The 13752-nt window shown below is 37.9% G+C and overlaps 1 pseudogene across 1 annotated transcript; it reads left to right on the top strand.

Annotated features, from left to right (window-relative positions):
* The first annotated feature begins 277 nt into the window (after positions 1-277).
* On the top strand, positions 278-2191 carry LOC306646389 (olfactory receptor 7E178-like; annotated as a pseudogene). The gene is made up of 2 exons: positions 278-387; positions 1249-2191. The product of its transcript is annotated as an olfactory receptor 7E178-like (transcript).
* Positions 2192-13752: the final 11561 nt, after the last annotated feature.

Raw genomic sequence — 13752 nt, 5'->3', positions numbered from 1 at the left:
GCAATTGAGGATTAATAGAAAGTTTGTTAAATATCTGCATAAAATACGTACTTTCGGCATGTTACAAATAAAGAAATTGCTAAGTTGTTTACAACATTTCCTCTGCTTTCCTGGTTTGCATTATTATCAAACTTTATCACAATTAGTATGAACAAAATAATGACCCCCAATTGCCTTCAGGTAGCTGGAATAAGAGACTAGGAATCCAGGATCAGGAAGGATCCCTGTGAAAAATCTACTAACTAGGGATAAGAACGTCAGGACTGAAACTTGGGCCATGGATACATCTCTGGCCCTGAAGTCCTCCACTGTGAATGAAATGGTTCGTGATTCCAAAATGAAGGATCACTCCCACATTACCACAGAAAAGAGGGTCAAGAAAAAAATGTAAAAAGCCAAGAGTGGTCGTAAAAACAGTTATACTACAGAGTTTATAAGAAAGTGACAAAAATAAAATTAAATTAAAAATAAAATGAAAAATTAAAATTAAGAAGAAATAAAAGATAATACTTTTGAAGAATTTCATTATTTTTTTGATCATTGACTGGTGCATGCTACATTAACGCTGTATTACGCATTTGTCAGCAACATCATAAGATTATGTACATTTAATCAAACACCTTTTATAAAAATTGATGTTCACTACCATTAGAGATAGGAATTAAATACTAAATACTTCTTAAAAGGCAATCAAATTCTGAGTGAGCACTTGCGTAAAGGAAGGAAATTAGAAACCCAACAATGAAGAAAACCTTCTGGGAGATAACTGGCATGTACCTATGTTTTCTGATTGTGAACTGTCAGCTCCAGTAGTATTACTATAAGGCAGTCCTAAATCTTGCAGAGTTTGTAATGTATATTCCAAGTACAGAGATGCTGTACCTTGGATTCAGATAAAAATAAGGTAAATTTCAATGCTTCTTAAATTCCTTTATGATGATTTCTTTCCCCCTGAAAGCAGGAAGACTTACTTCTTCTCTATTATTTTCTCAAAAGAATAGGTCATATTGTAATGTGATCCTGAAGTTGTTAATCTCTAATGTTCTTGGTCTTTAAACAGTGTTCAACTGAGCCTCTTAAAGTAGGTGTGCAAACAAGAAAGTGAATAACACTAATTGAGATAGTTCAAAAGTTGGGATTGTCACAAATGAGAAACATTGCCAAAGGAATTAAAATATATAGAGAGTACTGCGTGGATTAATTTACTTCTTCTTGCCCACAATATTTATTATTTTTATTTTGCCAAAGGTGTCCAAGCAATGTAGAAACACAAAATTTAACATGCATATCAGAATTCCATCTCTTGAGACTCTCAAATGATCCAGACCTGCAGCCCATCCTCTTTGGACTGTTCCTATCTATGTGCTTGGGAACCTGCTCATCATCCTGGCTGTCAACTCTGATTCCCACCTCCACACCCCAATGTACTTCTTCCTCTCCAACCTGTCCTTGGCTGACATCTGCTTCATCTCCACCACGGTCCCAAAGATGATTGTGGACATCCTAACTCACAGCACAGACATCTCCTATGTGGGCTGCTTGACACAGATGTCTTTCCTTACCATTTTTGGATGTATGGATGACCTACTTCTGACTGTGATGGCCTATGACCGGTATGTGGCCATCTGTCACCCACTGCGTTATGCAGTTATTATGAACCCTCACCACTGTGTCTTCTTTGTTTTTCTGTCACTTTTACTTAGCCTTCTGGACTCCCAGTTGCACAATCTGATCATCCTACCGTTTGCCTACTTCAAGAATGTGGACATTTATAATTTCTGCTGTGAACCTGCTCAAATCCTTAATCTTGACTGTTCTGATTCCTTCACCAAAAACATAGTCACATATTTTGTTTCTGCCATGTTTGGGTTTTTTTCCCATCTCAATAATTCTGTTCTCTTACTGTAAGATTGTTTCTTCCATTCTGCAAATTCCATCCCCAGGAGGGAAGTGCAAAGCCTTCTCCACCTGTGGGTCTCACCTCTCAGTTGTTTGCTTATTTTATGAAACAAGTGTTGGAGTGTACCTTGGGTCAGCTGTTTCACATTCTCCCACAAAGGGTGTGGCTTCCTCATTGATGTACACAATTGTCACCCCCATGCTGAATCCCTTCATCTACAGCCTGAGGAACAGGGACATTAAAAATTCCCTAAGGATGTTGCACAGTGGAAAAGTCTATATCAGGACCTGAGGCACTCAGTTGGATGCAGGTGGGAGAAGCCATAGTCGTAAACACCTGCTCCTCTGAATGCTGCCACATGGGCACAGTACTTTTGCAGTTTGTTGGCTTTGGTTATGGGGTTGGAGTTATAGGGTGTGCTTTTACTGTGTGCAGAGTTTCATTTTGGGGAGATGAAAAAAATTTGCATGTGGATCATGTTGATTGATGGTTGCCCAACAAAGGGAGTGTAATTGAAGTTATTGATATAGCATGTACAAATAAATGTCTCAAATGCTAATTTGAACCACCATAAATAATGGACATAAAAAGCAATTGGTCTTTAAAAGCAAGGGAGAAGAAATGAATGAATCGTACACATAAGCTTCCTTCTGAATGGAGGAAGGGACCACAATCATCGTAGACACTCATGTTCACCTCTTCTTCCCTCATTCCTATTAGGATGCTCTTAAAGATCTGGATACCACGGAACACTCTGGCTAACCATGAACTCTGCAAATTCTTCCTTCAGGGTAGATCATAGTAAATAATCATCCTGTGCCTCTGTCCCTTCAGATTGGTGCTTCCAGGGCAGTGACTCCACAGCTGCCTACCCTCCCATGGTTGCCTGTATAAGATAAACTCCTGCTATCTGGCACGGATTTCGCTTTTGAGAACAGAGCCTAAGGCTTCCTTAGGTCCCCAGCAGGGTGGCAAGCTGGTTCTGAATTTCCTTGCCCATGACCCAGCAGAGATGTGGAGTAAGGCAGTGATTCTGAGGAAAAGAGCCCATGGAGGAAGGACTATCAGACACATCGTTCCCTAATCACAAAGACAAATTGGACACTTTGGGTAGCTGTAAGGGAGGATATCAACATATGACATTTCAGCTAAGAGGGCAGTTAAGTTCGGGTACTTGGCTGTACTTGGGGATCCCAAAAGACTCAGTTCCAGTTTTGCTTTCCTTTGATTCTCAACCTACTTGCCATAGACACTTCATCCATGATCCTGGAATGGGAGTCCCATTAGAATGCTCCCTCACCAGTCCTGGAGTTGATGAAGGTGACCAGAAGGACAGCACCATCATGACATTGGGAACCATTTCTCAGGGCTTCCCAACTGCCAGCCAATGAGCTATGTGTTGCTGGTAGTGTGTTTATTTCTTCTGCACAGTCTTCACTTACACCACACACTGCCACATTTTTATTATTTTACTGAAATGAAAGGAATACCATATTTTTTATGTAACTTTTACTAGGATCTTAGGTAGAAAACGTGTTGTCACATTTGAATTGAGCTCTCTCATTACAGGCACAGAGCATTTCTTCAGGAGAATCATAGCACAGTGTGCTCTTGACGATGCAACCAAATTTAGGGACTTCCCTGTCACTCCAGGAAAGTCCCTTTGTTCACACTGCTTTGGGAGTTTTGGTAGATCACAGGGGAGCCGCTGAAGGCATGAGCGTCATCTCTTATAGGAAGGACGTCCAGGGACCACAGGGAAAGATCACAGAGCATGCACTGAATGGTTCAGCACAAACCACTCTCCTGCCCCTGCTCAGATGTGTCTTGCAGCAGACCACAACCTCTCCATTCTTATATCAGCCTGTTCAATCTCAAGGTGCGATGTCTTGCCAGGTCTTTGATTTAATTGCCAGGTCAATGATTTCATTCAGGAAACTAGAAGATATTTTAAGATTATACCTGAGATGTTCCTGTGAGTAAGACCACCAGACACCTGTTTACAACTTCCTGATGCTTGGGAAACAATGCAAATGTTTAGTGAATCAGAGCCAGAGATTGCTAACTTCTTTTAAAAAATTTAATTAATTGTGCACAAATGGTGTCCAACGATTGTTTCTCTGGTTGTACACAAAGTAGAGTTGCACCATTTGCATAATCATACATGTACACAGGGTAATAATTTTTTATCTATTCTGATATTTTTTCCCCCCACCCCTCATTTTCCTCTATATAATCCATTCTTCCTCCATTCTTGCCTCCCTCCCACCCCTTTTATGTATCATCATCCCTTACCAGAGAAATCATTCAGTCTTTGGTTTTTTGGGATTGGCTAATCTCACTTAGCATGATATTCTTCAACTCCATCCATGTACCTGAAAATGCCATAATTTTATTCATCCTTTTGACTGAATAATATTCCATTGTGTATATATACCACAGTTTCTGTATCCATTCATCTATTAAATAGATATACAAAGAAGTTCAACATTTCGAGTAATAAGAGAAATGCAAATCAAAACTACCTAAGATTTGATCTCATCCTAATTAGAATGTCTCCTTAATCAACAATACAAGCAACAGTAGGGGTTCGCTAGTATGTGGGGAAAAAGGTACACTCATTCATGCTGGTAGGGTTGCAAATTGGTGCAGCCACTCTGAAAAGCAGTATGGAGATTCCTTAGACAATTTGGAATGGAACACCATTTGACCCAGCTATCCCACTCCTTGGCCTATACCCAAAGGACTTAAAATCAGCCTACTGCAGTGACACAGGTATGTCAGTGTTCATAGCAGCTCAATTCACAATAGCTAGATTGTGGAACCAACCTAGACAATGTGATTTTTAATACTCTTGGTTTCTCCTATTGTTTCTGTACAATAAGGCATGTTGTCAGAATCTGTGAGACTCATCATTGTGAACTGAATTGATTTTTCTTTGATACAATAATACTGAGTAAGCATAAAATAGATAATGGATTCTCCATTCATTATTTCTATGTGGTGAATGTATAAAAATGAGTATTACCTATAGCTATGATAATATTAATCTTCATATCTTTTAATTAAATATTCTGGAACATGAAGTCAGTGTTTTCCTAATTCTGCAATGTAACACTTTATTTTTGTATATAAGGAGTATCTGTCACATATTTGGAAAGAAAAGACTAATTCCCTTTCTCTTTTGATGCCCCAGAGACTATGATTTGTTTGGCACAAAAAAAGACATCAAAAATAAAATAACCCTTCCTTTATTCACAAGTCTTGGCCACAATCATGTGGCTTCAGCACACTGTGACTTCAGCAACCTTGGGGCTTTCCTCTCTGCTCTTGCATTCCTCTTAGGAAGGTACTGTAGAAATAGAGACAAAATAAAATAGCTTTTGCTTGCATCTATGTCAAGAACACCTGGGCTATATGATCCCATTCAAGAGCATCCACAACACTTAATCACCCAAAGATCATAGCAGAGATTTTTTTAATGATAGATAAAAAAGAATAAAAGGCACAAATGGAAGGGGCCAGGTGGATCTTAGGTCTTGGGGTAAAACCTATTCTAAGTCTATCCCATTCCAATGTTCCAGTGCCCACTAGCAACTGGACTCATTAATAAACTTACTATTTCCTCAACGGTTGAATTCTTTTTTTTAAACCAACATTTGCTTATGTGCCACACAAGTCGTGGAGATACGTGCTGTCTTCCATATCCATTGAACAGTTTGAGCATGGAGAAGGAAGACTGACACACCTTCTGCATGCTGTAGCAGGTCTGTGACTTGAGGAGGAAATGTTGGTTTCCTGAGTCACGTCCCACAGCACTGTCCATTTTCCCTGCAGTACAATGGAAATAAGATTTCCAATACAGAATCACTTGATTACTAATGTTAGAAAACTTATTACTTGATGGACATCAGGGACATTTTTGCTGGTACATATTAAGACAATATAGGTGATGAACGATATCAGGATAACAAGCATAGATGGCTATTAGTAAAACTGAGTATTCAACAATTCTTGAAGTTGAACAACTACCCCCCAAACTCATATTGTTTAGAAATTCTCACTTGTGTGATATTAAGAAAGGCACAAAATTTTTGAAAGAGTTTTCCTAATAATAAACTAACAAACTAAACGATGTCCTGCTCCTGTTAATGCTGAGTATAAGTTAGAGGATTTGAAGTTGATGCTTGTACTCCACAGGGAATCGTAGAACCACGTGGTGATATAAACCAGCACATTCCAGGGTCAGCTGGTCTTGTGGTGTTGGATATAACCTAGATGAGCACTAGGTACCCTATAGGGAAGTTTTTAAAGAAACTCTTCGTAGGCATATAAAGCATTACTTACACGGAAACATGGGCAGGAAAATCTACTAACCAATTAATAGTTTTCTTTGGGGAATGCGTGTCAAGAGAATGGAATCATGTAGAGATACCAACAATTCAGATTTCACAAATGACAATTCAAAGAAATACAAAATATTTGGTCCAAAGAAGATACAAAATTCCATACTTTAGCACAGATATTGTGTATTATTGATGGTACAAAGAGTTAATATTAAGGAACTGTGTTCTAAAAGACAAGAGCATTTCAAAGCAATAATTCCCAGTTCTGGTGGAAGAAAAGATTATCAAGAAATTCACATGAAGATATTCTGATTAAATTGTTTGTTTTTTGTCTGAGACCGTGGTATCTGGATATTGCAAAATACCCATAGGTAAATATATTAATTAATGAGACTAAAAATGACTGATCTACATAGCAGACAAAATAAAAACCTTTCTACTGACAAATCTATTTTGTAGATAACTATTACTTCATTTTAGAGATGAGGATTCTACTGCCTTGTACAACAATTAGAACAAATTAAAAGTTTTTAAAAAACAAGTAAAACATTGAGTGAGCATGTATATCTACCATGAAGGAAGTTAGAATGCCCAAAATTGTTGAAACCTCTGCATGGTAATTGGAACATCACATTTTTTAATAACAAATTGTCAACTTTAGTGTTCAGATAACACATTTGCCTCTTGTAGAGGGTTTGATAAGTATTCTAAGTCAAGAGAATGTGTACCATTATCTCAGAATAAAATGTTATATTTGCTTTTTTTTTTAAAAATATACATATTTTTAGTTGTTGATGGACCTTTATTTTTATTTCTTTATTTTTATATGTAATCCTGACAATCAAACATAGTACCTTACACATGAGGCAAGCACTCTACTACTGTGCTACCACACGAACCCCTATATTTACTTCTTAATTTCCTTCTTTGTAAATTTATCTTTTAATGTTTTACAGACTGCATTTTGATTCATTGTACACAAATGGGTACATAATTTCATTTCTATGGTTGTACACGATGTAGATTCACACCATTCATGTAATCATACATGTACATAGGGTAATGATGTCTGTCTCATTCCACCATTTTTATACACCCTTCTCTCTCATTTCCTTGCACATAATCTAAAGTTCCCCCATTCTTCTCTCCCTCCCCACCCCCCTACCCCCATTATATATCATCCACTTATCAGGCAAAACATTCAGCCTTTGGTTTTTTGGGATTGGCTTATTTCACTTAACATGATATTCTCCATTTCCATCCACTTATTTGCAAATGCCATAATATTATTCTTCTTTATGGCTGAATAATATGCCTCAGCTTATACCCAAAGGACTTAAAATCAGCATACTACAGTAACACAGCCACATCAATGTTTATAGCACCTCAGTTCACAATAGCTAGATGTGGAACCAACCAAGATGCCCTTAATTTCCTTTTATAAGAGTGATTTTTTTTTTGTTCAATGGAGAAACCTATACACATTATACTTTATACACATTATACATATGTATGTATACATATGTAAATGTAATATATATAATATACACATGCATGTAAATATCACAGTGAACACAAAATTTTGTATGATTAATATGCACTAATAAATTAAAAGTTGTCCTGTATTTTACTGTAATGACAGACTTGCTATCTCTAGTATTCCTGTTCTTCTGCCATTGCTCAGTTGAGTATAGAATAGGTATGTGTAGAAGGAAGAGAATGACAGAGAAACCAATAATGGAAGAGTTTTAATAAGGTTGGCTTTGTTGTGACTGAGAATTATTGCAGAAGGTACATGAATTCTTGTGAATACATAAGTTTAAAATACACACAGAGAGCTAGCTGCCAACTTATTTCTTTTTTCTATTTTTTAAAAAGGTATCCAAGAAATAAAAACCATAATATTTAATATATGCATCAGAATCCCTTCTCATGTGTTTCTCAGACAATCCTGACACACGCTCCTTGTTCTTGTCCTTGTGACTGGTCATAATACTTGGAACCTGCTCATCAACCTGAACATCACCTTAGACCCCCACCTTCGCGCCCCATGTATTTCTTCCTCTCCAACCTTGACTGACATCCATTTCATCTCTAACATGTTCCCAGATGATAATTTTGATCCTGCAAATTCACAGTACAGTCGTTTTCTACCTGGGCTGCCTGATACAGATGCAGATGTTTTTAAATATAATTTTTAGAGGTGTGGCTTATATGCTCTGATTGTGATGGACCAAGAGTGATTAGTGCTCTCCTCTCAACCCCCTGCATTATCCAGTCATCATGAGCTCTCACATCTGTGGATTCTTAATTTTTTTGGCTATCCTTTATTACTCACAGATGTGCAATTTTATTAACTTACAGTGCATCTGTTTCAAGGACGTGAAAATTTCTAATTTCTTCTGAAGTCCTGAATCTCAACTGGTCCAACAACTTCTGCAATAACACAGTTATATTTTTTGTTTACACCACATAGTTTTTTTTTTTTTTTTGCTTCCATTTCAGGGATCATTTTGCCTTCATTCTAATAATCCTATTATTGGATTGAATGTATAATGGGTTGCACATCTCGATTTTTTATTTTAGTGACCTTGTACTGACCTTGGTTAAGCTATAACCTGTTTTCCCAGAAGTACTATGGTGGCCTCATTGGTGTGCCCAGTGATCACCCCTATGCTGAATCCCTTCATCTACAGCCTGGCAAACAGAGACCCACTGAACTATGAGAGTCCCTGTGACACTCATTTGAGATATCAGTTGAAATATGCAGCAAATATGAAGATCTAGACCAGCAAATCCTGCCTCCATGGTCACGTTATTTTTGTAGTTTGATTTCCCAACAGGTTTCATAAGAGCATGGTGGTCTCCAGAGTTGTGGGACAGGGGATTGAAGAGTTTTAACAATAGACACACATTTTCAGTAGGGGAATAAGAAAAAACTTTAGAGATAAATGATAGTGATGATTTCATAATACTGTGAAAGTAAATAATGCCACTGAAATGTATGCTCATGGCTGAAATGTGCTTTTTAAAAAAAATGATTTTAGTAGTTAGATAGTTATATGTGATATTTTGGTCTGATTTGATGTAATTGTAGATGCATGCAATATAATTTGCTTCTTTTCAGTCCCCAGTACTTCCTTTTCCCATTCCCTCTTCTTTCCCTGCTCTAGTGGTCTTCCTTCTGTCTACTTCCTGTTTTTTAATTGGTGCTTTATAAATGCACATAAAGATAAATTCACTGTGGTATAGTCATATATGTGCTTAGCATAAGGTGGTCAATTTCACTCAGCATTTCCTCCCCTTTTCCCTTCCCTCCTTTTTCCCCTCTGTCTCCTTCCTCTACTACACTCACCTCACTACTGTTTTCATGAGACTCCCCCCTCATTTCTTCCCCCCCCCATTTTTGTCTAGCTTCTGAATATGAGAAAAAATATTTGTCCCTTAACTTTCTGGCTCTGGCTTATTTCACTTAAGCAAGATGCTCCATCTCATTACCAGCAAATGCCATGATTTTATTCTTCTCTATGGCTAACTAAACCTTTTCCCTCTGAAGCATTATTTCAAATCAAAAGGGATTTAAACATGAAAAAAGAGGAAAGTTCACACAAGTGTCCTATGGTGTAGAGGAACTTCAATAAATTTGGGGAAATTCATTTTCTCTTCATCATCTTCCACCATCAGCGTTGGGAAGTCCTTAGAGATTGGCGTAATGTGGACCAATTTGAGTAATTATGAGTTCTGTGCATTGAGCCTCCAAGGTCATTTAGTAGGCAAAAGTCAGTTTGTAACTTCAGTCCTTCAGTGGATGACTCATTACAGTGGGCTCCACGCCTGTGTGTCCTTCTCCATGGTTGTCTGCATGAGGATACTCTTATCTGAAAGTGCATTCATTTCAGTCTTGAGGACCAAGCTTGAGCTTTCTTTGGGTACAAGATATGGGAGGGTCTTCGCATCTGTTTTTCTCAGTCACATCCCAGCAGAGAAGCAGTGTAACCCAGTAAGTACAGAGGGAGAAGATGAATGCAGGAAGGACTCTTGGAAGTACTATTTCCTCAGCATAAGGACAAAGATGACATTGGGGTAGCCACGTGGGAGTGTATCTATATGCCATTGCCCTGACCAGGACTGTGATTTTTATGTTCCTGGGTGGGGTTGGAGTTCCAAATATCCTACTCAAACTTTGCTTTCCACTCACACTTGCTCTACCTCCCCTAGATTCCTCTCTCAAAATGGGTTCCACAAAACTGATTCCTAAGCACCCCAAAAAGATTTTTAATGTAATGATAAGCATGAACAGGAGGATGGCAGTAACCATAACATCCTGAGTCATTACTGTGGATTTCCTCCGGGTCGGGCACAGAACTGTGTGTTCTGTGCAGCTTGTTTCACCCCATGTACATTATCCTCCTGTATTTATAAGGGACAACATGATTACTTTTATACAGAAACCCAAAGAGAAAACCTTTACTGTATTTAGGCAGTGGAGAATGAAGCCATGTTTTCATTGAGGACATCATACCAGGTGAATTCTGGCAGGTTGTCCTCCTGGCCACTCAACCAGTCATTCCGTTCCCTGTCACTCCAAGAAGAGAACCTTGCACACTGTGCTCTTCTCCTTAGGTCGTTTCTGGTAGATGATAAAGCAGAGCAGTGGGTGGCACAAGCTGCACCCAGTATAGGAAGGATAGCAACAGATCACAGACAGAGGAGGTGCTTGATGATTCAGCACAGAGGTCCCTCGACCCTCCACTCTAGGGTATTCCTGCATCAGCCTGACACCTCCTCCATGCTTGTATTTGGCTCACTGGACCTCAGAAGGAGACATGAAGTCAGGTCCTGTCTCGGCTCCTACTCAGGAGACTAAAAAGAGTTTCAAATGCTCCTCAGATGCACCTGGGGTAAGACCATTGAACCTCTGCAACTTTCTGTTCACTGGAACATGATCAACATAGCTGTGCAGAGTTTGAAAATTTAATTATGAATCTCCTTGACTTTACTTAGTACTTCCGTGATGTAGGGCTAGTTATTAGTACCTCTGAGAGTAATCATTGTCATATGAATTGATTTCTAGTTGAGACAGCTATCCTGGTTAGGGATTAAACAGAAAGTGCTGTCTTTGGGTTTAGCATGTTAAGAAGGGCAGAATGAAGGTTAGACATTACTAATAATGAGAAGGTTAAGCTTCATGCCATTCAACCTAAGTATCCTATGACTTGAAGTTACTGCTTTTCTATTTGTGGATGGGACATTTTTTGTCTCTATAAATTTATATGCCATGCATTTGAAAACAATGACTAACTCTCTTTCATTTTGGTTCTGCAGAGCCTATGCTTTACCTGACACAGAGGAGGCATCCAAAAAAAAAAAATCATTAAACATTGACTCAACCCTTCTTTGGTTCACAGAAATTGAATGAGCATGGCATCAATGCACTTGGTGCTTTGCTGCCTGCACCTTTGTCTGTTTCAGGAATGTCTGATCAAAAAAGAGACAAGACACAGCAGCACTTTGTTTGAGCCCATGTCATGGCCACATGGGTCTTAAATTTAAATTCAGTATCATCTCTAATTTTCCATTTTTTAAAAGATCATAGTAGATAATTTTTGAGTATAAAAGAAGGAAAGGAGGAAGAAAGAAAGCACAGGTTTCCCTTATTGTTTGGCCTGAGATATTTCAACTTCACATCATTCTTAACTCCAGTGCCCTTTGATAAATATGTTCACCAATAGTCAATATTTACATAATGATGGAATTTTTATTGCTTAAAGAAAACCCCAAATGACCAAATACTTATTATGTTCCAGGCTTCTGTCTGTGTCACCCCTGTTGTAGGGAGGTGCTATTCTCCCCATCTCCATTAAACACTGTAACCACAGAGAGGTGGAGATTTACACTCACTCTGCATATGGCAGCAGGGCAGTAATACCTGAATGAGAAGTTCAATTCTGAGTCCCTTCCCAGGGCACCTTCTCCTCTACTAGAGAAGATATCCTGAACTCTACAAGATGAAATGTCTTGTTGGGTTATAGTGGAAGGATTATTACTAGGTAGGCAGCAGGGATATTTTGAAGGCATATCTTATGAATAAGAGGATGCACTTGATAAGGACAGAATTTTTATTGGCACAAAAAGAATAGATGATAAATTGCAAAACTGAAGTTGCATCAGTTGTTGGAAGCCAAGCAGCCATCTTCAACCCACACATTATCTGAAAGTTCTCACTTGTGTGATATGGAGAGAGTCAGAAGTATTGTCAAAAGATTATCACAATGTAATGGAGATTAAATGATGTTCCTCCCTCAGGTCTTATTGTGCATCAGCCTTTGAAGTCAATGTATGTACTTCACAGAGAGACCGCATGTCAAGTGTGAACTAGTACATTTCAGAGGAAAATAGGTGTTTTGTTGTAGACTACTTAGACAAACTTTATGTACTTAATAGGTAAGTTTTTTAAGAAAATTGTTTATAAATATACAAATTAATATCGACATGAAGTATTGACTGGAAAATCAACCCCATGAATTCAGGATAGTTTCTTTCTTTGGATGGAATGGAATCATGTAAAGTCACCAAGAACTTGAATTTCTCTGGGAATAATTGAAATTTTAGAAAATGGTAGTTCTGAAGTAAATGGGATTAAATTGTCATATTTAAGATAAGAAGTGCATATTTTATACCAATAATAAGTAATATTAATGAAGTGTTTTCTAAATGCAGGAAATATCCTAGGTCAGTGTTTCTCAACTCTGCTATAAGAAATTCTCAAGATCATCACATGCAGATAATCTGATTCAATTGGTTTAGTTCGAGGTCAGGGTTTCCTGATATTTTAAAGTATCCATTGGTATATATGTGCATAAATTAGACTCATAACCAGGCCCAGGCAATTTAAAAGAATTTTAAAAGAACTTTTAAACAGCCTTAGGGGAAGATCTATGATCCCCATTTTCGCAGAAGGAAAGTCCCATTGTGTTCATACTGTCTATTTTTCCATTATGCAGTTTTCTCCCAGTTAAACCTTAGTGTGATTTCACAAAATAATTTGAATCTGAGTTGCCTTCAGGTAGTGAAGTAGAAAATCAATCTATGTACCAGGAGTGATTTATGTGAAAACCAATTATTTAGGCCTAGGAAGCTTAGTATGAAAACCCAGTCTTTGGAGATTTCCCTGGATCTAAAGTTTTGAAGCACCTGTAAGAAAGTTCATGATCAGAAAAACAAGGAGGACAATCTTAGTAGGCCACTATGCAATAAAGAATAAGAAATAAATAGCAAAGACCCGTCCTTTAAACGAGATAATCTTCTGAGCTTGTGTGGGGTTGATACAAGTAATTCTGCATAAACTAAAAAAATTCAAAATATTTCTTCACAGTTATGATTTTTAAGTCATTGATAGTTGCAATATGCACAAGTGCCAGGTTTGTGGTTAAGGAAGTGTAAGAATATATGCATTTAGTGAAATAGTATTCATAAAACATCAAAGATGATCAGGGTCAAGGGGGG

Source organism: Sciurus vulgaris (assembly GCF_902686455.1).
Source record: "Sciurus vulgaris genome assembly, chromosome: 16".
In the NCBI taxonomy this organism is placed as follows: Eukaryota; Metazoa; Chordata; class Mammalia; order Rodentia; family Sciuridae; genus Sciurus; species Sciurus vulgaris.
Note: the sequence above shows the minus strand (reverse complement) of the source record. Positions and strands in the feature narration are given on the sequence as shown.